Consider the following 26,375-nt stretch of genomic DNA (forward strand, 5'->3'; position numbering starts at 1 on the left):
AAAATCTGCGCAGATCTGACTTGATGTGATGCATGCTGGGTTAAACACAGTGCATACTGGGACAGACAAAATGCAAACTGGTTAGAAATCATGTCCGACTTCTTGCAGTCGCGGTGGGAGTTACCAGCGTGACATCATGTCACATGTCCTTACAAGATCTCGGGAGACTGCGTCTTAGTTAAGCCAGCGCAGTTGTCTTCTAAGCAACTGCGCTGGCTGAAACCCACCCCAATGACGTCAGTTCAAAGTTGTGATAGGGCCGTTTGGAAGGAATCTCCCCATGACGAGTATGACAGGTGTCTCGTTCTACCTCCTTACCAAAGACTCTAGAGCGGACCAAGACGGATCAGTCCAACAGCACTAAAACCAGCGTCTGGGACGACGCTGGAGCTTATCCCTGTGATCCATCTTGCTCTGTTCTAGAATCTTTGCTCCTTATGTTAGAAGGTGCTAAAATGAACAGAAATCGAAGGGATACCTTCTTATTTGTGATTTCTGGAACAGCAGTAGGCTAGCCCACTGAAAACGTGAGGATATTCTGCTATTTTATGCTGTTGGTTAAATAGATACACACGGAAAACACTTGATATTTAATTAATGTGCTACAATGCAGGCCTATAACTGTATGACAACAGTGGTTTATTTAAACACATCATATCAATTTATTTCGTCAGTCACCATGCTCATTTCAATGAGTAAGAATAAAAGTTTTACTGTATTTAATACAAAATCCCGCAATATCTCCCGCGAAGTCTCCAGCGAGTGAATTCAGTCACATTGCATGTGGAGTGTCCGGGATCAGCTGCGTGTGCTAGTTCCCCCCTTCCCCCTCCCACTAAGACTCTGAAGCTCTCGTTGACGTATGAAGTCAGCCGCAGCTCATCGCAAACGAGCCTAGAACTGGAGAAAGTGAACAAGTCCCGCCTCATTCATTTCAATGAGAATGCTAGGCTAGGGAAAATTGCCAAAATTGAACGTTTTTTTCAGGCTTCAACATGGCGTTTCAAGGGGCTTGTTTCCGGTGCCGTTTTACCTAGCCAATTAAGTGCCAGGTTACCGATTGACGTAAGGTACAGGAGGAGAGCTCGTGCCCACACTAAGCTCGTGCATGAGCTGAGAGTGGAACAGCCACCAATCAGCATGAGGAAAACGCAGGGAAAACGGCACCGGACATGCATTTCTGGAAAATGACGACGAGGAAGTGCTTTGCTAATCGGCGAAGCTAATCAGTCAAATCCTGACCCCCTGAGGGAAACAGATTCAAGGGGCAGAGCCCACACAGGCATTAGACCAGAGGGGGCAACCCCAGGACTGACCAGCAGGGTCTTAACAGTACTTAATACTTGATCAATGGCTGTTACCATATTACTTCAAACGTTTGTACTGCTAGTTGTATAATTAAGCAATATAGCACGAGTGGGAGTGGGTTGTTGCTTGATATTCCCATGGGTGTTGTTCGGCCGTAGCCTCGAGGCCGGAGGCCGAGTGGCGCAGGTCTAATGGTCTATGCCTGCAGGTCTCTGGTCTAATGCCTGTGTGGGCTCTGCCCCTTGAATCTGTTTCCCTACAAAAATCAAAAAGGCTACAAAAATCTTTATCAGCACTCAACATTTGTTTGTTGTTGTTCATTTTTCGTTGTGCGCAGAGAGCTAGGTGCGCAACAAACGCGAGGGTGCGGGAGAGAGAGAGAAAGTGTGTGTGTGAGTGCGAGAGAGCAAGCGAGAGTGAGGTCTGCGGTGTTGACCTTTGATTTACTTGTTTTTGAGTAGGCAATAGCCTACGTTGTCAAATATATTTATACTTAAATGAACTACCTTTTACAAGTAGTTATGTCTCTTTGTATTAATTTATTAATTTGTCCTGTTATTGACGTAATGCGCGTCATGGACAAAATGCGCAACCAGATATTCGAATATAATCGAATCAATCTGTTTTTTTAGAGCGAATATTCGAACGTCATTTTTTGTCAATTTTGACAGCCCTACCAGGAACACGACATCAGTTTAGATAATAGCTCCACGCCATTACAAGGTTATTTCCACGTTTCACTGCAGTCAGAAACAAAATCATGTTGATTGCATACGGTATTAGGGGCAGCCGTGGTGTACTGGTTAGCGCATCGGGCTTGTAACCGGAGGGTTGCCGGTTCGATCCCCGACCAGTCCTTGAGCAAGGCACCTAACCCCTCACTGCTCCCCGAGCGCCGCTGGTTGGGCAGGCAGCTCACTGCTCTGGGTTGTGTGATTCACCTCACTGTGTGTTCACTGTGTGCTGTGTGTTCACTAATTCGGTTAAATTGGGTTAAATGCAGAGAACTGAATTTACCTCACGGGATCAAAAAAGTATATATTCATTTATTTAGAACCTGCAATGATTCGACAACCTGCTTTAGCCACTGCACTAAGGACTGGTATGCATGAAATGTGGGTTTGTACACTCCATAATAGAAGCTCACCAAAACTCAAACCAACACGCAAAGTAACGTAAGGTAGCCTAACACAAGTAGCAAGAATGATCCCAACAGGGGAGTCAGTTTTTTCATTTATAGGCCTATTAGCCTGCAGTAAAGCGCAATCATTGAGTCACGAGAAAAACATCAACTTAGTGATTTTTGGTTGGGCGCTTGTGATTTTTGGTTAGGCGCCCCTGACACTGACGACATCACCAACCGCAACTCCCAAGGTAGCCTACGCCACAGGTGTGCCTGCCCACTGTGCCCAGTCCTTGTTTGCAATTGAGAGTTTGAGAGTTTGAACTACTTTTTCTAGAAACACCAAATCCAGGGAACTTTCAAGGTTGCGATGCAAGTTAGCATACGAGGCTTTCCAGAAACACAGCCCAGAACAGTGAATGCTGCTTAGACAGTGCTGTGCAGAGAATTAGACAAATAGGCTACATAAATTGGCTTTAGTATTCCTCATTGGCGTTTTCTCTCACTGTTTGATGATGACAAATAACGTTACGTTTCTCTTACATTGCACTACACCGTGCAATGTAGTGTGAGTGCAAAGTGAGACGCAAACCTCAAATCCTCATGCCAAAGAGTGCAACGCTACCCATTGAGCTACTCAATTGCAGACACGAAAAGGTGCAGTTTCTTTGCCAGATGCATTGAATGAATCTGTATGAAAGCACGTAGCCTACATTCGTAAAGAGCAGAAACAATTTAATTTAATTTAGGCCTACAATGAGACGTTACATTTAGTTTACATGCAGTGGTGGTTTTGATTGTCGGTGGCGTTATTGTATCCCTTAGTTGCAATGGAATTATTCCCTCGCATGACAGCGCACGCCACGTAGGCCTACATTTCACTACATCGTGACGTGAAATGCCACTAAAAGCGGTTTGTAAATATGTCTTAGTGAGTTAGGAGTCTTCTCAAATTATTTTAAGCTGTCCTAGGCTATGCCTCGTGAATTACTTTTAGTGAAAAAAATTAGGAGTCCTAAAACGCTAAAGTGCTACCGCGGACTGTACTGCCACCTCGTAGCGGTAAGTTGTAATACATTTGTAATACATTTCACGCAGGGCGTGGATCACGCAAAGCGTGAGAGAAACGGCCATCACATTTCAACACCTACTGTAGGTGCAGTGGTACAACCTGTGTAACAGCATGGCTGTTATTGTACTTGCATTATGTGGATACCTACATATAGCCTAGTTGTTACATTGTAGTACTGAATGTTTTTACAAAACTTTGCCAATTTGCCTACATTTTTCATCAGAGGCAAAGGGCTGACCTGAAACCTGCTGGATGGGGTAAATCATTATAGATTTAATATACAAACCATTCTTAGCTCCAGTCAAGGCCTCTTCGTCCTCAGTGTACATATAACAGCTGCACTGCTACACCTTTGTTATTCTTTGATACAGTGGAATAAACCTGTTAAGTGTACCAGTTAATTACTTGCACGCACATGTTGTGTCTTTGATGTCTTGGAACATGTCTGCCATTACCCTACGTAGCACATGTATCAACTGTGTTGGTACACACTTACCGGTATTACTCTTTGATACAGTGGCATAAACCCGTAACAAGGTTGTAGCAGCACAGCTGTCACATGTACACTGAAGACAATGAGGCCTTGACTTGAGCTAAGAATGGTTTGTATATCAAATCTATCAATTACAGTACCATCTAGGCTCATCATGAAACTGCAAGTCCTATCCCACATCAATCCCTCCATGTGCAGCTGGATACTAAAATTCCTAACAGGCAGGTCACAGGCAGTGTGGCTAACATCACCTTCTCCAGTCTAAGGGCGTACTCACACTAGGCAATTCGTACCGTACCCGAGTACACTTGGCCCTTAAAGTCCGCTTCATTTGACCAGTGTGATCGCTTCGTTCCGTACCGGGGTACGATACGCTAGCACGCTTGGAGGAGGTGGGCTCTGGTACAGTATACATGTAAGGACAGGAAGTCATTAATGACGAAATAAACAATAACGTTCCAATTAGCAATCACAGGTTGCATAGAGATTCTAGAGCACAGCAACTCAATTGTATCGTACCCAAGTACGGTTTGATATATGCAGTTTGAGCGCAGACCAGGGACCAGAGGCAACCGTGCTCCAGTACGCTACGGGTGAACCGTACCTAGTGTGAGTATGCCCTAACACTCAGCACTGGTGCTCCACAGGGTTGTGTGTTAAGCCCCCTGTTGTACTTACTACTCACATAATGATTAAGTGCAGTCACTGACCGAACAGGTATTTCTGGCCAGAATGACCTTAGATTCTATTTTCCACATTCCATGCATTATTTTGAGTTGCCTATAAGAACAGAGAGGGTTAAGATGTCACACACTTTGACTTCAAGGCGGATCGAGGAAGCATCCTGGAGAGCATCTTCTGTCAAGACGCTCAGTAGCAAATAACAACCAGTTAGACTGTGCAGTTTCATGTCTGAGACTTAGCCTGTGTTCTGTTATTCATTGTTTTACCATCTACAACAAATGAATCTAATCACCGATCCTGATCTAACAGCCAAGCTTTATTGACATCTTCAGTACGGACAATATACTAAAACAAAGTACAAAAAAATCAAACCAGAGAATCCAACATTTGGTTTCCGTGACCTGGATGCCAGAGGAGAAAAGAGACAAAAGCCGGCTCACAAGACGACACCTGGGTTCAGTCAGACTTCGTTACTGAATCAGTCACATCTGCAGTACATAAGGTAACTATCAAATATCCAATTTGTCCAACAGGAAAAAAAAATCTGTTTCAATGGGTAGTTTTCCTCAATGTACTTCAACTATTACTTGCAGTGTTCATGTTGCACAGGGCCTGATTAACTGATGGGTTTTCTTGGGACGGGGCCAGGGGCCAGCCCATAGACAGGGTCCGTCTAGGACAGGGGTCGGCAACCCAAAATGTTCAAAGAGCCATTTTGGACCAAAAAAACAAAAAACAAATCTGTCTGGAGCCGCAAAAAATGAAAAGCCTTATGTAAGCCTTATAAAGGTAACACAGGCTGTAAGTGTATATTATCTATATTAGCCTACTATCAAAATGACTAAGTAGGCTACAACGGCTACATAATGAGCTTTCATGATTAATGTGTTTCCCTACAGCGCATCTCGGAGAGAATGACACACCACGTGACTACTCCGCTGGTGCTTTAAGTTCAACTTCGTGTAATCACCATCCGTGAACCGTTGTTTTCCACGTTTTAATATCTCTCAGGTTGCAACAAAATTTCTCCAGAAGTAGGCTACTGCAATCGCACTTTTTCTCTCAGTCCCAACTGGGTAGTCGGCTGTAAATGTAGCATGCCTTCCCTCAAAATGTCTTTCTAAATGTCTGTCTTTTTGTTGCTCGCCAACTTCTCATTACAAAGCAAGCAAACATGCAGGCAATCCTTCCGCAATGGCAATGAAAGCAAATGATTCGGTCAATTCTGCCTTAAATTCTCTGATCTCATCGGCTCTCTTTTTCCCTTTGGGATCCATGGCATGGCCATGCTGACACCCGCCGGTTTGTTTACAACCACAGCCACCTGCATGGCACGGCGCCGCCCTGAAACGTGTGTCGCAGGCTATCAAATCTTCGTTGACAGAAATGTTGAACTTTAATATTTATTATGCACATTTTTACAACATTGGAAAACGTTAAGAATGTTTGTCCTGATACAGAAACCATATTAAAACAAACAAACAAACAAAAATCCCCCCATTCATTTTCATACATTTTTGAAGACGGTCAGGGAGCCACCAGGGTTGCGCTAAAGAGCCGCATGCGGCTCCAGAGCCGCAGGTTGCCGACCCCTGGTCTAGGAGGTTGTTAATTTTCCATAACATTGCTTAGCTGTGTTGGATTCTCTAGTGGTTTGCGTTGTGTTTTAGGTTTAATGTTCTAATGTCTGAATTGAAGTTGTTCAATGACGCTTCACGGCGGGATCAGGATCAGCGATTGAATGATGATTTATTGTATTAAAAGGGTTGGGACTTTAGATGAATTTTCATGTTCGACTAATCATAACGTTATTGAACAATTAATCGATTATTTGCTAAATCATGACTTCACGTGGCATTCAGAGCTGTGCAAACATTTGCCCCCACCCATCACTCCCACATGTCCAACACGCACACAATTGATATTAATGATAATATATATATATTTTTTTTTAAAAATACCTTTATCAAGAAATAAGTTGTTTACAACAAGTTGTAAACTTTATTTTACAGGGCATTATGCCATCCGACGTAGGCTACATGTAGGCTAGCTATTGCAACGCCCACTGGTCATCTCCGGTGCTGGTTTCGTTTATAGTCGGATGAACATTTTGTTACCTTGCCTTGCTCGCTTATCTTATCACTTTTAACTTCACTTGCCGGCAGCTCGCGAGTTAATCGTTCAAACACAGGTTATCCTACTGATATATTGGTGATGAAACGAGGGAGGCTTGATGTCTCGGAATACCGATCAAGATGATTTAAATAACTACCGTCCAATCTCCAAACTACCCTGTTTGTCAAAGATTTTTGAATCATTGGTTAATAACCAACTCAAGTCATTTCTTTCATTCAATGCTTGAAGTAACAAAGGTGAATTCCAACAGCGTAACAGGCTATTTTGGCACATTTTTCGTTGGCACTACTTACACGTTTGCTTGTGTTGCTCATTCCATGATTGCCTTGTGCTTACCAGCTATACCTCATTGTAAAGGTGACAAATCAACGATAAAAATGATATGAAACACTTTACTGGTTGGTATTACTAAAGGGGAGATATAATGGGCCAAAGTCAAGTTTCCTTACTTTTTGTGAGCAGTTTATGTGGTTTAAACATATGGTAGCACTTTATAATAACTGTCGCCATTAACTTTATTTAAAAAATTTTAAAAAGCCTTTGTCACCATTAGCAATCTGCTTGTTAACACTTACAAGCTGCACGTTAACTGTTAATAAATATGCTTGTAAGTAACTTAATTTATACTAAATAAACAATCAATTTACTTATTATAGGCAGCCTAATAACAGTTAACAATAATTAACTAACTATCATTATGTGATTTCTAAACAGTTATACTATGTATACATTTAAACTAAATAAAGTATTAATTTACCATATAGGCGGTGCTACCAAAAATATTATTACCATCAAATTGCATACATATTACCATAACATTACCCACTTATTACCGATCTGTAATGTAAAGTGTTACCACATATTTTATCACGTTTCACTTTCTCTCGTTTCTCCGCGTTTCTCTCAATACCATGGCGAAAATGAAAAAGACAAAGACATTATTTGATTTAAAGGGGACATATTATACCTCTTTTTAAACAAGTTAGAATTGGTCTATGGGCTATACAAAACATGTTCATGAAGTTCTTTGCACAAAATCACTCTCACATATAGAGATTTCACCAGCTCTATTCTTGCCAGTTTCGGTCTCTTCCAAATTGAGCCGTTTAAGGGCTCTGTCACCTTTATGCAAATAAGCTGTTGCTGGCCACGCCTCCGGCTGTGTGTACTGTTTACGCTGCTCGTTTCACACAGAGCCGGTATCCAACCACATATGATAGACCCTGTTGCCAGGGTTGGTCTATGCAAATTCCCTTAGTATGACATCACAATAAGGTAGCCATCCAAATGGCCCACAGCAGCATACTATTCTTGACACCAAAGTCTTTCTACTGACCTACAGAAAACGGATGGATGTTTTTTTTCGCGTTTGGAGTGTTTATAAGAACAGTAGAGGCCTAAATATGAACACAAAGGCCCGCAAAAATATATGTCCCCTTTAAATGACATTTAAGCTGACAGTTGTCAAATTTGCTGAACAAAATTAGGGGGAAGAAGCAGTGGCAAGATATTTCTCGGTTGATCCAAAGAGGGTGCGTAAAGGCTGAGCTGCAACGTCTGTCTCCAAAGAGGGAGAGTCCTGGTCGGGAGCTGCGCAGGCAAGGCAGGCAAGTGGAGGAGAGCGACAAGGAGGAGGAATTCGCCAATCAACTTGTAGCCTAGTTGAGGATCACGGTGATAGCGATGAATAGGATCATTTTTAATCACACGATTGCAGTTGTTGTACAGGGTAGCATTCAGTCTTTATTGTTGATGTGTCATCAGGGGCAACAAGTTCATAGGCGCGATAGTAACTTGTATTGTTCAGCCCGCTGTCACATCGATCGTTTCGTTATTTTAAGCCGCCAAAAATGTAAGACATAGCCTATTATAGTATAGGCTAATTCTAATATGATCTGATTTGTGAAACACATTCAAATTATAGGCTAAACTAGAAATGCAATTCCTAGGAATTACCAGTGCATGAAAATGCAAAAAAAGATAGATAATGTAGATATGGTTACTAAGGTGTAGCTAGGGTAAACATGGTGGTTGCATAGTTTACAGAGAGTTGATAGTGTGAAGGTAGACAGTTAAAAGCTGAAACATTCCAGTTCTAACTTAACTAATGATTTCTATTCATGTTAAAATGTTGATTAGCTAACTTCGCTAATGATTTCTAGCAGTTGTGCTAAAAATGCTAATTATGTTAGCAATGCTAACTTTACTAACAATGCTAACCAGGTTTATTAGCTAACTTAACTGATGATTTCTAGCAGTAATGCTAAAAATGCTAACTATGCTAACAATGTTAGATTTGCTAACAATGCTAACCAGGTTGATTAGCTAACTTAGTTGATGATTTTTTGCAATTATGTTAAAAATGCTAGCTATGTTAACAATGCTAACCATGCTAACTAGATAACTTGCTAGTGAGGACTTTTATTTTGAAACATTTGTTGCTAGGGTATTGTGATAATGTGTCCGTGCAGCTGGAGTGACTCAGGTCGGAATGCAAAAGTAGAAGAAAACTTCCTTTTTTTATTAAGCTACCGGTAGGTTAGACAACAGACATACACAAAAGAAAAACACTGATCAAACGAAAAACAAAAACATGGGATAATGCCCACTAAAGCTAGGCCCTTTACGTACCCATACTGACCGAGACAATGTGCCCTCTCACGGCAGAGGCCCATCTCCCGAATGAAGCGCCCAATACTCTTATATCAATTAACGCACCCATATATCCTCTAGGCTAGATACTATGGAGCGCAACACATTACTTGAACACATTCCTGTGCAATCATAAGTACTTGGCTAAAGTCCCCCCAAAATAACAAATAAAACAAAACTACTGAAACACCCCTGTCTCTATGAGCGCTTCCCTTATGGGAGCGCACCCCGTCCCTTTAACTGGGTCTCACCTCTGACACTCTTGTTGCACCCCGGAAGACAGGTAGACCTCAAGTAAGATGAACAATACACAATACAAAACACACAATACACAGACAAACATTGGCACAGTCGCAACGGTTTCATTCAAGATGTCAATTGTGCGCGCACGAAACCCGCCACAACTGCCCCGACATTATGCCTTGCATCAGCCGCTCATGCCATGTTTAGCGCACGGCCTAACCAATATTCCTTCGCATTGTACCACGACATAATACATAGTTATTCCATATTTTCCTACATATGCATTACATAATTTATTTAATTTCTCCTGTATGTGTATACTAATGTCTGCGTTCAAGTGCAAACTCCGTTCTCATTGTTCTTACTGGCGGGAATGCGCCCGCTTGCGTGACAGACGGGGTGCGCTCTGTCACAGGTATCCATGGTGGCCACTATCAGGAAACAAGAAGTTACTGCAGTATAATCATGTTGGTTGCTATGGAAACGGTCATAAACGCTTAATTTTAATGGTTGCTATGTTGGTTGCTAGGTACATGGAGGTTTCATGTATGTTGACTGGAGGCATAGTTGATGATAACTGACAGTTGGAATGGTTGAACAGTTAAATAGTTGAGTAGTTTCAATGGTTAAATGATTTAATAGTGTACTATTGCAGTGAGGACTTTTATTTTGAAACAGTTGTGGACAGAGGAAACAGTATATGTAGTCTTCAGAGAGATTGTATGCTTAAAGCCAGAGAAACTGACAGTTGATACAGGTGTAATCAATTTAACTGGCTAGTCTTAAGAGAGCCAGAGTGTAATATGCTTAAAGCCTGAGACAGAGTAAATCATTTAAAAGTTGAATGTAGATAGTCTAATTAATGTTGATAGACAGAGAGTTTAATGGATGTTGATAGGCAGATTGTTTAATAGATGTTGATAGACAGTTTAATGGGTGGATGAGTGAATGGTCTGAAGAAGATGAATGGATAGAAAGTTGGATGGAATGTGCCTTTTGGTGCATTCCAGACAGCATTTAAACTAGTGGGATGTGGGATTTATCCTACCTCCAACTACGAAAGATGCACTGGAACGCCTGTCGAAGTGGGAGCTCCTACTCGCGAACTCGTAGGAGCTCAACCTGCCCCGACCTCAACAAAATGAAGTGGGAGGATTATGGCGGCGCCCATGGAGACATGCTCCATGAGAGCTAACTTCAAGGAATACGCTATAAACTTTAGGGTAGGGTTGTTTTAGACACAATAATTAACTTGTTCTTCATATTATGACTTAAAAATTGTGTCAACAAAGAATACAACGTATTGTGAAAGTAACGTTAGAACGTTATACAGTTAGCCTAGCCTAATATGCTAACGTTACGACGATATGCTAACGTTACGGTGGTCACCCATGTTTTCTAAACCTCCCACTCCAAAATGCTTGGAACGCTTTGAAGTGGGAGGTAGAACCTTTCAGGTAGGGTAGGTCCCACGTCCCACTAGTTTAAATGCTGTCTGGAATGCACCATTATATTCTTGTAGAGTGGAGAGTAGTGGATACAGATACAGGTGTAATCAATTTAACTAGCTAGTCTTAAGAGAGCCAGAGTGTGTGCTTAAAGCCTGAGACAGAGTAGATTGTTTAAAAGTTGAATGTAGATCGTCTAATTGATGTTGATAGGCAGACTGTTTAGAATGGGTGGATGAGTGAATGGTTTGAAGAAGATGAATGGATAGAAAGTTGGATGGAATTAGGAAGACTTATGTTGATACAGTTGATACAGGGGAACAGAAAATGTAGTCTCAAGAGAGCCAGTGTATGTTGAAAGCCTGAGAGAGAAAGAGCTGCTGCACCTGGACTGGCCACCTGGCGTAACATTCTAATTGCTGCTGTAATGTCATAATGAGCAATGTTAAGTCTATGGGGAAATGTTTAATAGTTTTTAATTTACAGTTTAAAAAGTATAAAAGTTACAAAGTTGAAAAATACATTGCACAGGTCTCCTTAGTAAGACCTACGTAGCAAAGTTTGAATCAAGTTTGTACGTTAAACGGTTCAAGCTGAATTGCGAGTGTTAGAAGAAGAACCGGAATATAGTCAGGGGGCCAATTCTGAAAAGGGCTTCCGTTAAGACTTTTGCGGACATGTTTTGGTACAAGCGGTCAACCTATTTTTTTAGTTAGAAGACACCCATAGGTAAGATATTATGGTGGTTGTCAAGCAAATTTTTTTTTTTGACTTGTGCAAGCAATTTCAGGCCAATTTTTTGGTTTCCTGCTCAACATGACATGCCAACGATAAATGTTGAATATCTCCACAACCACAAGGACCATATAGATAAAAATGGTATGGAATGAAAGCTAACACTCGTGGGATGTCTGCTGAAGTGTCAGAATCAACATGTATTGTACAGCCAATCTCTAGGTATGGTGAAGGGTGTGTGATGATGTGGGGCAATTTTAGTTCTAAAGACCAATGGAACTTTATCAGGATGCATAGTATCCTGGATCCATGAAATAAGTGGCCTTTAAAAATAAAAATCTGCCTGCCTCTATGGGAGTTGAGAACATAGGGTTAACATAGGGGTGCCAATACGTATGACCCCAGTCTTTTAAGGAAGAACATTTATTTATTCATGATACATTATTCATTGCATGGGGTGCCAACACTTTCAGCCATGACTGTATATGCCACTCATTTCAATTAAGTAATCATGGCAAGAAGTATATTCACAATAAGAAATGGCTGACCACACATTACATTTCCTAGAATGTCACTGTCCATAGTATTCTTAACACATTATCACATATTAATCTTGACTGAAAATTGAATCTTAAATGCAATAGTTAAACTATATGTACGGCTATACTATAGCTGTTATGTTATTGTGTTATTTACATTGACACCACACACCATCAAGCAGATGACTATCCATAACAGACTTGGCCTGTGGGCTGATTTTAAAATCTTAGATCACTTATGCTTCAGACAGACGTAATGATAATCTGAAGATACAGTATATCATGATGGCCAGTACTGCCATGGTGATAAATATTATGTTTCACTACCATCATTCTGCAGTAATCCTATTAATTTAATAGAAATTTAAACCTATAAAAAAATCCTGAAATCTTTATTCCTGAAGCTCATATCCTGTCCATAAGAGGGGTAATATAGTTACTCAATGTAAACATGCATAATGTGTCTGTATCTCCCCAAGAGACAATACAGACAGACATAGGAGCCTCCTAATCACACCATTGGGATACTCAACTTTGTGATACTTTCAAGTGACTATAGGTCAAAGTCAAATTGTGAAACGCAATCAACTTTGCATTAGGCCAAGAAAAAGTGAACTTCAAAATGTTCTTTATATTTTGAGAATGGGCTTCTCCTTAATGGTATATCTGACCATATTCTGAAAATCATCAACACAATATTTTTGCCCATCACCTGGTAAACAGTAAGAAGCCACAATTAACAGCTAAGAGAACAAATACTTATTAGAAAATCAAAGAAGCATTTACCCATAATCCATAGAAAATGATAGCTCACACATTGAGTACATTGCATTTTTTCGTGTGTAGGCCTACATAATTCTTACTTGTCATGACAATTCACTCAAGTTGTTATTAGGTGAATAAATTAGTGTAGTTTACTTGACTCCTTTAAGTTATCCCAACACAAAATGCAATACATACTGTACAATATACTAATAACTCCAGTTGAATGACTTATTTACACTCAAATTAAATGAGTTGCCAAACTCAAATGTCAAGGCATCCAGTTTACTCAAATAATTTAATCAGATAAAGCTTCCCAGGCTTTACAGTATACTCAAATAATTTGAGTTCAGTTAACTTCCCGGGTTTTACAGGGGAAAAACATACCTTTGCCATACGACTATAACAAAGTTGTTATTGCTAACTAGTTACTAACCCCTAACCCTAAAGTAGTGAGAGAGCAGTTATGTTTGGATTGAATGAATAACTATAGTAATATGTCCATTATATATAATTTGTGTCACAGCCTGGTATATTAATGAAGTTAAATAGCACTATACACCACCATCTACAGTTCTACATTTTCATTGTAACATTTAAATATTATAACTTGTGCAGCATTGCATGTCTCTCCCTACAAGCTTTTAACTTTGTCTTCACAACCACCCTGATATCTTACCTATTTGTGTCTTCTAACAAAAAAAAATAGGGTGACACTGACAGCTTGAACCAAAACATGTCTGCAAAAGTCTTAACGGAAGCCCTTTTCAGAATTGGCCCCCTGACACAACAGTGGCCCTTGTGGTGTGATACTCTTGTGGTATTTATTGATCATTATTTTTTAATGATCATGCTTGCACACAAGTTGGATTATATTGCACATTTGCCCAACATTACAGTAGGTAACATGGAAGAAAAAGGAAGCACTTTGGGGGGAAAATCCGCTTTTTCCATTTTTAAGAATATAGTGTTAAAATGGACAAAATAACATTTTCTAAGCTGACAACCTGTCTAGAACTCATGTTGAGGGGTTAAATATCAATACTGGATAGGTTGTATGCTTGTACCAAAAAGTGTCCGACAAAGTTTTAATATCAGTTTTGGCCTCCTGACTAATAATAAGAAACCTAGGAAGAACAATATAGTGCATTTTCATGATAATAAAGTAGCTGTCAGGGGTGTAGCCAGGAGAGCAGAGTGTGTGGACCCAAGTGCAAGGCAAGACGCGACGAGGCAAGATAAGGCAAATCAGGAATCTTTATAACCAAAAGCTTAACTGGACTACACGGACAAACACGACTATACAGAACGTACACCACTTAGCATGACTAATGACAGACAAAGACTGAGTGAGGGAAGACAGAGGGCTTAAATACACAAGGGAACAAGACACAGGTGATGACACTGAAACAATAACCAGGTACAGGTGAACTTAACAGGTGAATTAGGGATTAACAGGACTAATAATTAGAGACAGGTGAGGGGCGGAGACCAGAACAAACCAGAGCACATGGAGAGGGTAAACTAAAGGCTGGCTTACATTGCACGATTTTGGCCTGTTTTACCAGTCGGCGACTACATTTCTAAAATCGTTTAGTGTAAGGAGCCAATCTTAGCGGTTTTAAGTCCGTCGGAGGCAGTCTTTTTCTAGTTTTGCCGTTACAACAATATCAAACATGTTTGATATTATCGGAAGTCTTTTCAGTCGTGGCTCATGCAAATAGTGACGTGAACATTAAAAACCAATAGTAACCTCTCGCGAACACGAAAACAGGAAGGGGCAAAATAGGCGACAGCTGTAGCCTATATGATTATTTGTTATTTCATTTCTTATAATGTATTAGTCGGCCATTCTACGAGACAGAACAACTCCATATCTGTTAGTGATGTCACACATCAAACAATGCTGCAGAAACGTGTAAAAATTACTTTGATATGAGTAGGCTATCATGTGAGTTCCTGTTGTTACGGTGTAGACTCGTTTACACCATGACATAATAAGAGACAAGAAACAGTGGTAAAGAATATCAAATTTATTGAGAAGTATAATCAAACTAAATAAATTATACGTGTCTAGGGTATGTTGATGCAATGTCGAGCATGTATGGATGTGGTCTAGTAGATCAGTATTAGAATGTTAGCTGTAAAGGGAAAATTATCATTAAGATAAGAAGAGTGAGTTAAAGAAAGATAGAGCGTGCCTATGAAAGAAGTCAGCCATATAGTGCCTATGTGAAAGGAAAGAGTGCCCCCAAATGAAAGAGAGAGAGAAAACCTTTTATAGCCCAACCCCTAAGTACAGGTGATACCAATAAGGCACTTAGGGCACCCATGACATCCAGGCCTAGCGCCGCCCGTGCACTGACTTCACTAGACCCATAGGGGTCATGGTTTTGACCTAGGTGGGCGTCACACTGTTAATGATGACGTGTAGCCTATTGCACGATGGAAATAATTTGAAGGAATCTAGCAGCAGTCTTGTAAATAGTGACCCACAGTCTTTGCAAAATCCTAATCTGAGACTGGCCTGTGACTAGACTGTGACTAAAAACAAGTCTGTCAATGTAAGGTAGGCTTTAGGAGCACATGGAACAGGACACAGGAAGTAAACAAAGCAAACAGGAAGACACAAGAGTAGCAGACATGATGGAAAACACTAGACAGGGAGGACAAGACAGGACAGGATCATTACAGTAGCCTACCATTAGTGATGCGCGGTTCAGCCCATTACCCGCGGGTCGGGCGGATTTGGGTAGGCCTAGTAGTTTTTTCTAAATATTGCTGGTGGGTCGGGTCAGAAAAGTAAGAATGCACATTTCTCACTTGTTAACTTCCGACATATTAGGTGGCGATGCGCCTGCAATACACAGGAGGTGTGGTCGAGCGCAAAACATAATTTCTCCTAAATTCAGCACCCAATTGCGCCATGCGTGACTGACTGAAAAAAGTTAATCGCGTATTCGCTACTTTATGGACATGGAGCCTAATGATCTGGGATATCGAAGGTTGTGCACAATGCGAGAACACCTTGCTTCTGTCATATACACGAATAAACAGCTGTGCTTGTTAAATGCTTGGCAGTGTTTCACGCTAAAGTAGGCTAGCCTATGAAGTTGCAAGGGGAAATATGAATGGAAACTTGTTATGATGAAGATGAGATTTAACACCGGCTATGTCTAGGCTGCAGATTATGAATGGTGTGGAAGAGCGCAGATTGTCAAAATGACCGATCATTGTAACCCGCGGTTACATGTCGGCAGTCCGACATCCTGCCAGTCCGACATCCCTTTCGTCCGACATGCCGCTATTCAGACATGGTGTCATTCCGACATGCTGCCAATCCGACACATTTTAGTACCCCCATTCCGACAGTTTACAAATCCTATTTTTTTCCACGTCAATTTAACGGACCCTAGCCCGACGGACGCAAAGTGCGTCAAAAAACACCCATTCTTCTCTGTTACATTGCTCGCGATTATTAGTCACAGCGAGATGAGACCTATATTGCATGAAAGAGCTCAGAACCGGGGCTTTCCAACGAGACTAGACACGTGTCTGTACGATCAAGTATGAAAATAAAAATAAAATCATGAATTTAAATGATATCATTACAGTCTATATTGCTCTGCGTTCACCCACGCAGCCACTGCTCTCGCTTGAATTACTCCGGGACCAGGCATCGCACAGACATAACACGCATATCAAATGAAAGAGGAGAACCAGAGCTTTCCATTGATACCAAACACATCGATCCTTTTGAGTTATAGAAACAGACGAAGTGACAAACAAATAAGAATCATATAGCTTCGACTACCGCTACTTACGTTTGATTTAGCCTACTCGTGAAACCGTGGTTAAAAAGATACGGCTTGCATCTCAGATAAAAGAGGAGAGCTAGAACTATCCACAGATACCAAATACAACCTTCTAGGCCATAAAACAGACGAAGTGACAGCAAAATAATAACTTAATTTAGCTCCACTTAGTCCGCGAATAATGAGTCAGAGAAGAAAACTTGCCATGTCTATAGAACTGCTTTCACTTCCCCGAGTTGTGCACGCAACAGACACATAACCATATCAAGAAGTCTACACAATGACATTTTAAATGTGAATCTTTATTATTTTACACAATTGGATATAGTTATGACATTAATAACCTATTAATGACCTCATGTCGGAATGGCACGTTGTTTGAATAAAAAGTTAAATACCGCCACTGCGACCATGAAAAAAACAAATGTCGGAGTGGTGGGACTTTTTCCCATAAAGAGACATGCCTCCACTACGACAATTGGACGTCAATGTCGGAGTGCTGGTATGTCGGAATGAACGGCGGTAGCCGTAACCCGCTGTTGTCCTCATGTGGGAAAATTAGGCTAATTAGGCTACGAAAGACGTTAGGTGCGTTTTTTCCTTTCCGCGGGTCGGGTCGGATTTGGGTCACAATTCGAACATATTTTTTGCGGATTGGGCGGTGCGGTTTGGATCTCCTGAAGAGTCGGGTTGGGGCGGATTTTAAAAAAAGCCCACCCGCGCATCACTACCTACCATAATATAATATGGTAACCTCCTGTTGTCGTGCTTTCTGTCTGCTTATGCTAGTTATTTTTAATCCTACAATAAGCCTACACTCAATAAACACTAAATTAAAGGCCTGTCTCATATAGACACCTGTCTCAAATACACGCCGGTGCATTTTGGTGATTTGGCGAAATAAAAGCCCGGCTATTGTTTGAAGTTTTACGGTAACTAAAATAATCTAAATAATAAAATAAGAGTAGCTCTCTGGATGACATCGTTCATGCTCAAGACATGACTCTGAACGAAGAAAAATGTGGCTTTGCTGCCCCAGCGAATTGACTTTGTTGGATTCCACCTGTCAGCCAAAGGGATTTCTCCAGTCCAATGTCGACGCCATACACAGGATTCCAGAACCGCCCTCAGCCTCTCAAGTGGCCTCGTTTTTAGGCATGACTGCGTACTACCTCTGTTTTCTGCCCCACTACTCACAGACCACTGCATCTCTCTGCCAACTGCTTATAAGAAGAGCCATGGCACTGGACTACAGCATGTTCAGAGGCCATACAAACTCTGAAAGCCCAGCTCACAACAACCCCTGTCCTAGCCCACTTCAACCCTGAATGTCTGACTCTAGACAGATTCAGATTCAGATTTTAATTGTCACATACATAAAATGCAGTGAAATGTTACAGTCGGCTCCATGCTAGGTAAAAAGAGGCATACAAACTAACATAGAACAGAAACAGAAACAACCCACCAAAAACAGTAACAACAACAACAACAATACAGATGGTACGGGTTGAGAATGCTCCTTTCTTTCCGGGAATCCCGATGGTTCGGGACTTTGTAATTAAAACTGCAACCGCAGGGGGGCAACATAAGACCGCCCTAATAACATACAGGTTCGTCTCATGCCAGAAAAACACTCTGGTCAATGGAGAGGGAGAGAAATGCTTATTAGGCCTACCTTCTTTCAACGAAACAGCAGTGTCTGCTCAACTTATCATGGATATGATTCATAGGCTAAGTCACGAAAACGAACGCAATGTTTAGGACAATTAGCTAAACGGGGATGCCTTTGCTAGCCAAAAAGTAGGCTAGTTATTTTGTAGGCCTACATTTCCATTACGTCAACTTTCTAAAGCATGCAGTTTAAGAAGGCTTGTGTGTGTTACACCTAGCCTACATAAAAAGTGCATGTTACATTTAACCCCGCACAGCTGCTGCGCTGTGAAATCGGCTACATTGCCGGGACATTCTAAAACTCTTAACATGAAAAGCTTAACGTGAAAATTAAGATAACGTCCATAATGATTGGAATTTGGATTCGATATTTTGAGAGTTTTATGTGCTTATGAGAAGTAATAGCCTATAAGAGAGAAATTTGGTGATCATTGGTCGTTGTTTTCCAAACTTATTCCACGTTAAGCCTTTTTGTATGAAAAGAAGAGGAATGCCGGTGCAACGCAGATGTCTTCTTTTGTAGGCTATTTAAAAGGTGCAAAACATTGACTAATGCTTCGACATTACAAACGTCTTCATCAGAGTCGTAGCCTATACATAAGTTGTTCATCATAGTTGTATACTTCTGTCCTGGCCTGGTTGCACCAGATTGTCGCACAACAGAAGCGCGGAGAACTTTCCTTTGTAGGCATATGCTTATGTCAGATAACGTCCATGGAGTTTGGGTCCGAGTTTTTGATAGTTTGATGTGCTTATCAACGTTAACTGTAACAGTTCAACATAAACACAACAATGCGCGCTCAACGTGCGTGTGCGTTTCTACGGGAACATAGTGCTACAGAAACCAATTTTAGGAAAAGGGCTGATGGCCGGTCTTTAGCTATATGTTTATTACACATCCAGAAGAATACATTTGAGTCGTTATAGGCGCTAGAATTGATTATTATGGAGCATGATCGGAAAGTTATGATTAAAAAAAATATCAGGGACGAAAAATCAGAGGGGGCACGTGCCCCCTTTACTTCAATGGGCATGACGCCACTGCTTATCAGAGTAAACCACATTAAGCTTTTTCCTTTCAATGGGGCAGAAACGCTTCATGACATAGCCTATAGCCCAGCGGTGGCCAACCCGCGGCTCGCGAGCCACATGCGGCTCTTTGCCTCCTCTCGTGCGGCTCACGGCTGCTCAACTGATGTTCTCACTTCTCCTCGGACCTAAACGTTTTCCTTTTGAAATAGCCTTTATTTCCGGTAAATAAAAAATAATTTCAGAACTTGATAGTAGCCTATTGCCAAAAGTAATTATTAATAGTTAACAATAATTGTACCGTCATGATATGGATAGGAATTGGCCAAAACGAAGCAGACGTGTTTATTCTTCAGCCAGGTTTAATGCTACTGTTGCAATCAGGAATACCCTGAAGCTAATCGTAAGTAAAAGGAACACGTGCCATTGAAAAGGACCATTTATCGTTTTGTAGCATAACCCCTCTGGTTAATATGTCAAAGTAATCAAAACAAAAGCACTCTGAGATCGCAAAACTCCGCCTCGCGCATCCTGCTTAACATCTCGCGCGTCCGCTTAACATCTTGCTTAACAAACAGACAAACCCCGATGAAAACATAACCTCATTTGCGGAGGTGATATGTTTCTAGCCTACACATTAGTTTGGTACTTGGTATGCCACGGATTCATAAAGCTTCAAACCTGAACATTTCCTACATACTTTTGCAAGTAGGCTGGTAATGGCTATAGACGTCAGTCACTCGTTTTCTTTTTGTTTATTTTCTTTTTAAAAGTTAACTGAACACTTGACATTGCATTATCAGGTGTTGGAGCATTGCTCATGCCTATAAGTCATTCAGTGAGGGGGGATTTGATGTGTGTCTGATCTTTTTTCATTTTCCAATGATCATTTATCAATGATCGTTGAGCATCTGCCAAGTGTCTTACTTTAAATGAAAAACAAAGGAGCTATAACTGTAGGCCTAATGTTGTGCTGTTGTAGTATGGACGCCTTTTTTGTTGTGCGGCTCTTTTGACTTTTGTGGATTTTTTTTTTGGCTCTTCATGCTAGACTGGTTGGCCACCCCTGCTATAGCCTAACGTCCATAATAATTTGAGTTTGGGTTCGATATATTTAGCCAATAGTTTAAAGTGATTATGATGAGCAATATGAGATAATTTGGTGGACATCGTTGTTTAGATACATTAAACCAAAGCCTTTTTCTCGCCATAGGCGCCAATGAAGAAGACAACGTAAATGTGAGATATCTTCTATAATCGTTGGATTACGGTTTCGTTTTTTTTGACAGGTTTAAGTGTCCATGACAATATATGGTCATGAGAAATTTGGTGATGATTGACCGTTGTTTTCCGCCCTTAAGCCGCGTTAAGCGTTTTAGAATGTCCCGCATAGGGCATGACTTGACGTTTCAGCTCAATCTAGCTCACGTTCAGAATGATAAATTCGAAATGTTGCGTGGGAATGAGCATATGCTGTTGTGTGGTCGTGTCTTAAACGAGGGCCTTTTTACCCGTATTGCCTTTTTAGCGTGTGACTTAAAGCCTAGATGAAGATGTTGAAGTTGATGCGTTATAATAAAAAGTTTGGGAATCGCTGCCTTAGGCTTTCACTATCCTTTCACCCTGAGCAGTGGCCTGTGTTGAAACATTTACTTTTGTACCACTTCATCCCAGTTATTTTTGTAGGCCTACCAACTTTCAGTCTCCATTGGATTCGGACAAAGACGCTTAAAGACGGTATAGGCCTTTTAGTCCGTGAGCCAGAGGGGTTGGTCGTTACCGAAAAGGTGGCAAAGGCTACCAGCCTTCATGAAGAGCAAAGGCTACCAGCTTCATGAAGAGCAATTCTCTTATGCGATCATTCCCCCTCCCCCACACTCGTCTAACCAGTTCTTCACCTGTGCGCATTGAGGACGACTGCCTCCGTGTCACTGAGCCTGCACTAATTATGTAAATGTGAAAATGTGTGTGAATGCTGAAAAATATAGGCTAGCTCTTTTCAGCAGATATCGCAAACACAAAAAAGATTCGCAAAACTAAAACATCTTTAATTTTCTTAAAGGATTAGTTTGGAATTTTGGACATAGGACCTCATTTCCAACTTTACCGAGGTGATATAGAGCTCCCCAGTCCCGCCCCTCCTCCGAGAGAGGTGCTTGTCCGGAAGTAAAATTCTCATTAATTTCTCCCATTGACTTCTGGAAAAATTCGGATATAAAGAGTTTTAGACCATGCCTTAGGCCAGGGGTACTCAATAGGCGGACTCCGGTCCGGATCCGGACCCAAACGTAGTGACATCCGGACCGAGCAAAAATCGAGATTTTATTCATTATTTTTTTTCAAAGTGATCCAAGCGAGATTTCAATGGGTTGATATTTCTACCTGTGTTTCCGATCACTCATCTACTGTAGCTCGCGCCCAATCTATCAGCCTACATCACTATGACAACTCTTGTAGCTGCGAGTGGCCTATCGGTCCGTTCCATTGGGCTCACCCACAGGACATCACCAGAAAGCTAGCGTAAGCCTACAACAACGATTTACGAGCGGTATTTGTTTATTTAGCAAGCCAAGCAAATATCACGGTGTGCTCCAAAATTGACAAAAAGCAAAAGTTGGATTCCGAAAATCGTGAGTTCAGACAGAGTAGCCGACGTCAGGACTGGCAAATATGCATTGCTGCCTGCGGGGAGCACGAACGAAACCAATGTGTTTAATCTCTAACTAGCACTCCAAGAGCGCAGACCTTCGCCGAGCGCCTCCTGGATTCCAAATGGTGATCCTGATCACTCTCAAAATGTAATTGTTTATTCCTTAAGAAACAAGTTATCTTACTAACAAACAAACAGACAGACAGACAGACCCTGATGAAAACATAACTGGTGGAGGTAATGAGACAGTTGCACTTGTCAAAAGTGGAAACTTGAAACGTCATTATGAAACAAAGCATGTTCACTTCGAGCAGAATTATCCACAAACCTTTTATTTACTGTCTTTTTATTTAGCCTATTTTTTTCTAATTTTGGACATGCACTGTTCCGGACCCTGGAAAGATTACAAATTTGGGAAGTGGACCTTTTGAGTTTCTAATTGAGTACCCCTGCCTTAGGCTAACCAGCTACGATGTGACTCATAAGCATATAACTTATAATTTCGAGTGAAAAAATGAACAGAAAATGTAAAAAAAGCGAAAGGTACAAGACTGTGTACATATCTTAAATTCCGAGATAGAGAACTCAAATCCCAGGATGCTTTGCAAACGTACACACATTTCCAACATTTGCAGCCTAAAGATAGTTTAACATGGTTCCATATTAATCTGAGAAAAGAAGATGATTACTTCCTACCGTTTCCATTGAGTAAATTCAACCTTCAAGATGAGAAAACCGTTATTTTTCGGAAGACCACACATCGGTCCTGATCAGCCCTGCAGCCATTTTAAGTTTTGAAGTTCCAGCGAGACGAAGCTGGACGATAGGCGCGGGAAAAGCTGAGTACAGTTTGTTTGGCATTGCCATGGCAACGGCGATCTCTACCAATCAAAGGCTCTGCTTTCACCAGTTTTACACGTTAGGGTATCGGGTAGTGTAGTACTCTCTCGTTAAATCGTGAATAAAGCATTGTTTTCTCAAAACAAGGTTGATGCCCCCATTAACTTTTGACATCTATATGAGCAGGTATAATCACTTAGTCACATCGTAGCTGGTTTTAAGTCTACCATGGACGGTTACGATGTTATGGCTTATTCTCCAATTGTCAATGGAGAAATTGTATTGGATTTTTACTTCCGGACAAGGCTGTGGGCGGGACTGGGGAGCTCTATAGGTCGGTGGAGACCGTTTTTATCGCGTTTAGCCCCTTCCTTCAGTTGCAGCGTCCCCCTTTGCTAACGCTGGTTTTGAGCTAACACATTTCTACGGTAACATCAGTCTGACATCAACAACAGTCTTACTCACTCCACCGCACACCCGAGACAAGTCAGTTAAATCGTCGGACTATCGATATACATGTCCGTGTTGATAGAATAATTTTAGAAATAAAACTAACCTTGCAACTCAATGATTTATTACATTTTGAGGGACTAGTTTCTCAATATCAATCCGCCACTGCCATACAGGGAACAAAGTAGGCTATTGCAATGCGATGCAAGGTTCGTTTTATTTCTAACATGGTTCTATCAACACTAGGCATGTGCATCGATAGTCTGACGTTAAAATGTATTTGTTTCGGGTGTTCTGTGGAGTGTTTTCAGTGGCAGGCTGGATGTTACCGTTGACTTGCGTTATCTTGGCACCAGATTAGCACGAGATGAACGCTGCAACTCATAGGAAGGGCAGAAATTCACTGAAAATGGTCTTCAACGACCTATATCACCCAGACTGAGTTGGAAATGAGGTCCTATGTCCAAAATTCCGAACTATTGCTTTAAGATTAAGAGCAAATGTATCCTTTCTTTGGTGGATCATTGAATGGATGAGAAAGCGGGAAGCGAACCCGGGTCGCTGGCATGCAAGGCAGCCCCCGAATCACTTGCGCCACAGTTAAGATCCATCATTCTCGGAACGCCTATGCCCGCTAACTAGTAATCCTCATGAAAATGTAGGCTATATGCAGGGTTCGTACACCTTTTTAATGGCCAAATTCAAGCACTTTTTAAGGACTTTCAAGACCAGTTTTCCAGTACCGAAATCGAGTGTGAACAAATCCAAAGCCCTGTTGTTTGAGGTCACTGTAAGACAAAGAACCAGAAAATTTGATACAACCTAAGCCCAATATATAACCAGCAGCTATCATTAGGTTAACTGAATGGGGCATAGAAAATGGAACCATTTCATTAGTGTTTGCTGCTGCTCTATTTGGTCTATGTCATATCAAATTTCCTTGTTCTTTTTCTTACTGACAGCACTCGATAATGAATTAAAAAGAGGAAAATATACCCAGCACCCCCGGGAGAAATTTTTTAAAAATAACCCCTTAAATGATGACTATGATGACTATTTATGAGAACTATTGATAAACTGTGATACATATATTTCAAACATTATAACAAACCACAATATAGTCTATATTTACGTCTATAACTCATTTATAGCAAAGTAGCCTAGGCCTACTCAAGACTAAACCAGATATGGCTGAAATATGTATCATTATCATTTTGCCAACAATGATGTAGAACCATGGATTTTCTCAGTTCATAACATGTTTTGTTTCAACTTAAATCAACATAACGTTATAATTTTGACTACATGTTTTAATATAGGCCTACTTGATCACATATAGCCTGCCCTAACCCCGCGTACACACTGTCTCCGTCCGTCAACGGATCTAGGAGGTTGGATCTGCGTATGTGTATTTGCATACACGCGATCCGATTGGCTGACGGATCCGTCGCTGCCTGAAAAGTTAAACATTTCTCAACTTTCTTGACGGAGGCAACGGAGCTGAAGCGACGGACGGACCCACAATGCATTTCGAGTCCGCCCCATGCAAAGTGAATGAGATCCGTTGACGGACGGAGACAGTGTGAATGCGGGGTTACAGTCCTCTAGTCCTGATAGTGAACCATAGGCCTATTGATATTGATGCTGTTTGAAGAGGTTGCTCTGAAGAAAACCAAATTGCACCACTCCCTCTCCTTCCAAAGTATCATGTCTTACACCCCTCCTCCTAAAATACATGGCAGGCCCTACTGTTATATGCTTCATCACTAGTTGTTCAAGTGCACACACTAAATGGAGAGCTATGATTAAAATTCAGACTGTGCCTTTAAATAGGCGACTTTTTTCATCTATCAGCACAATGCGACAGTAAGCCATTTCCACTAAAAAATCAGCTCAATATTATGTGCAAGACGGATGTTTACCAAGCATGACAACGTGTTAATATCTTAGCACTACTGTCATACGTTTTCTCATAGTGAGATGGCTATCCCGAAATATGTTTTGAATGACATGGGGCGCACGGGGGTGAACGGCTGGACAAACGCGAAATGACAAGGTGTTAACTAAACAATTTAGTAGACCTAAGGTCGACAGGCTTTGTGGTTAAAACGATGAAAACCAGTAGGCTAGTCGGTCACAGCTAACTTCAAGCATAATAGCTTAGACTTACACGCGCATAAATTAAAAGCCAATATCAGCATCACGAGTCTTGCTGCCGTCATTATTATCGGAAAATCCAGACACGTCAAACTGGACGCGTTTTGGCAAAGTCAAAACAACTTCATAATGTCTCTTTAAATAAATAATTTGACCTTTACCGTTTCATCATGGCTTCTGCTAAGAAACAAATAGTTCATCACACACATCGAACTTGCATCAAACATTCATCAACACACGTCTACTTTCACTTTCAATGAAGAAGACTGGCGAACGGACATGTTTGCGGAGTGATGAATGAGAAGCACCAAACCCGTCGTCATTGTCAGCGCAGCGCCCTAATTAATTTTATTTCCCTTCATTTAATAATTGGTCTATTGGGTCAGACTGCCGAGAAATATGTAGGCCTAGCACTTTCAAGCATTCACAAGCACTTTACCCAAAATCCAAGCATTTTTCAAACCTTGAAAACACCACATTAAAATCCAAGCATTTTCATGGATTTCAAGCACCCGTACGAACCCTGTATATGCCTACTTTCGCGGGAGGCAGAGACATTTTTCAAAGT

At 41.2% G+C, this 26,375-nt stretch overlaps 1 protein-coding gene across 3 annotated transcripts in view; it reads left to right on the plus strand.

The window, feature by feature from the left end:
- LOC134099652 (ZP domain-containing protein-like) overlaps positions 1–26,375 on the plus strand; it is a 126,109-nt gene that overhangs the window by 21,781 nt on the left and 77,953 nt on the right. Inside the window, exon 1 of one of the 3 annotated variants that reach the window (XM_062552601.1) lies at positions 5,062–5,182. The exons of the other annotated variants lie outside the window; for them this stretch is intronic. The gene's annotated coding sequence lies outside the window, so the exon portion shown is untranslated. Of the gene's footprint in view, positions 1–5,061; positions 5,183–26,375 lie in introns of those variants that run through there. 3 annotated transcript variants of the gene reach the window in all.

The sequence above is a fragment of the Sardina pilchardus genome, chromosome 13, assembly GCF_963854185.1.
Source record: "Sardina pilchardus chromosome 13, fSarPil1.1, whole genome shotgun sequence".
Lineage (NCBI taxonomy): Eukaryota > Metazoa > Chordata > Actinopteri > Clupeiformes > Clupeidae > Sardina > Sardina pilchardus.